General features: G+C 46.1%; 1 non-coding gene across 1 annotated transcript; it reads left to right on the top strand.

The window, feature by feature from the left end:
• Window positions 1-1,716: 1,716 nt before the first annotated feature.
• Window positions 1,717-1,844, top strand: MIR129 (microRNA mir-129). Its single transcript, NR_034624.1, has one exon. It is a non-coding gene; the product is annotated as a microRNA mir-129 (primary transcript).
• Window positions 1,845-2,116: the final 272 nt, after the last annotated feature.

Genomic DNA, 2,116 nt, shown 5'->3' on the forward strand with positions numbered 1-2,116 from the left:
GAAATAAAATTCACACTGCACAGCAGGGTTGGAGTAAGGAACAGCTTGTACTGAAGCAGCAATTATAGGTGCCTCATTTTCACCTCTTGGAAGGCATAAAGCAAAGAAACTCCTGGTGGACAGAAGACAAGGAGCCCAAACCGAGTCTTCAAATGCAAGCAGGGGTATTGGATGAGTGATGGCACAGGAGGAGAGAATGGATTCATGCATGAGGCTTGTGTTCTTGCAAAATGTGATATTAAAGAAAGCCCATGAGGAATTTACTTACTCATTCTGACACCACACACACGTGCACACATATGCTGTTCTTCCAACATCTTGGCATGCTGTTTCCCAACACTGTTAGATGAATATTCCCTAATTCCTGAAGTTCTGGCCAAGATGCATAATTTAGGTAGAACGGAGGGTATGCCCAGTACAAAGAATTTAGGTTGGAAATTAAGAAAAATGTCTAAACTTTTAGTTATGAAATACAGGATATTACTCAAAGGTCTCATGGTGAACACCCACCATCCTACCTGTCTCTGAAGTCTGCAACCTTGGCATTATCCTAGCTCCTCACTCTCTTTCAACCCTCACGTTCAGACTGTCTCTAAATCCTGATGGCTTTCCCTCCCCATATTACCTCCTGGACCCATCCTATCCTCTCCAACCAAACGGTCATATCCCAGCTTGATTACTGCATCCATCTCCTCACTGGTCTCCCTACCTCCAGCCTCTCCCCTCTCTAGTCCATACCTCACTCTGCTGCTCAGATCACCTTTCTAAAACATCGCCCTGCATTCGCCTTTCTCCTCTCCTCAAAAACCATGGATAGTTAGCCATTATTTTCCACAGACAGACACTCCTAGCTTTAAAGTATTTTATCAGCAACCCCTCCACCAACATCTAATTACTCTTCTCCCACTACATCCACACTCAGACTTTCTGTTCATCTCAAGTTCACCTCCTCAGTGGGGCCTTGCTCCCAAATCTCCTGCTTACAACCCCGGATTCAAAAGTTTTCTTCCTGCCTGGAACAGGAAGCTTTCCCCTCTTAACTTTCCTTCTCCCCAAGTTATATCCTCCCCACTATTTCCCCCCTTTTGAGTTGCAGACATCAATTTGCATACTCTACTGAAGCACCTCTTCCTCTTATCTGTATACTGTTATGCGTGTTTGTCTCTCCCCTTAAACTCTAAGCTCCTTGTGGGAAGTGACTGTGTCCCCTACATATATTGTGCTCTCCCAAGCCCTTAATTCAGTGCTCTGCACAAAGCGAGTGCTCAAGAAATACTACTGGATTGCTCATTTGCCCTGGAGATTTCTAAGAATAGAGTCCAGCAGGGCAGTTCTTCAGGTCATTTCTAACCCTATGGTGTTTAAAAAAAGCTCATTGTGGGCAGGGAATGTGTCTGCTTATTGGTGTACTGTACTTTCCCCAGTGCTTAGTCAGTGTTCAGCACACAATAAATGCTCGATAAATATGATTGAATGAATGAAAAAAGGTATCCCCCTCTGCTCTAACCAGAGGCAGAGACAGTGACAGGAGACAGAAAAATAATGCTTAGCCATTTTCACATCCACCCTTCCCCAACAGGAACCCACATAACTCCCTGCCACTTACCATTCTTTCTTTTCTTTCCTTAGGTCTCTGCTCTTCCTTCTCACCTGGGCCTTTGCTGCCATGCTGAGAGACCCAGAGGGACCACTCTTTCACCTCCCCTCCACTGAGATGGGGAGAGGTGTCTCCGTCTCCCTTGGATCTTTTTGCGGTCTGGGCTTGCTGTTCCTCTAATCAGTAGTCAGGAAGCCCTTACCCCAAAAAGTATCTGCGAGAGACCTGGTCGGCAGATGTGGTCCCCTAGGGCCAAGGCAACGGTCAAATTCAACAAGGGAAAAGGGAAGAGATAGAGGAATGGAGAAAGGCTGGTCCCTCTCTCCTTCCAATCCAGGCCACTGTTGGCTTTGTGTCTCTACCCCACCAAATGGCATAGGACTGTTGGCAGCACCTGGGGTTCACATCAACAGCATTCTCCTTCACCTTTGGAAGATTTTGCAGGGCCAAGTAAACAGAGGAGTACCACAATGATAATCTGCTTATGTGAGTTTCTTTTCCTGTTGCTGACTTGCTACG

This window comes from Ornithorhynchus anatinus, chromosome 10 (assembly GCF_004115215.2).
Source record: "Ornithorhynchus anatinus isolate Pmale09 chromosome 10, mOrnAna1.pri.v4, whole genome shotgun sequence".
Lineage (NCBI taxonomy): Eukaryota > Metazoa > Chordata > Mammalia > Monotremata > Ornithorhynchidae > Ornithorhynchus > Ornithorhynchus anatinus.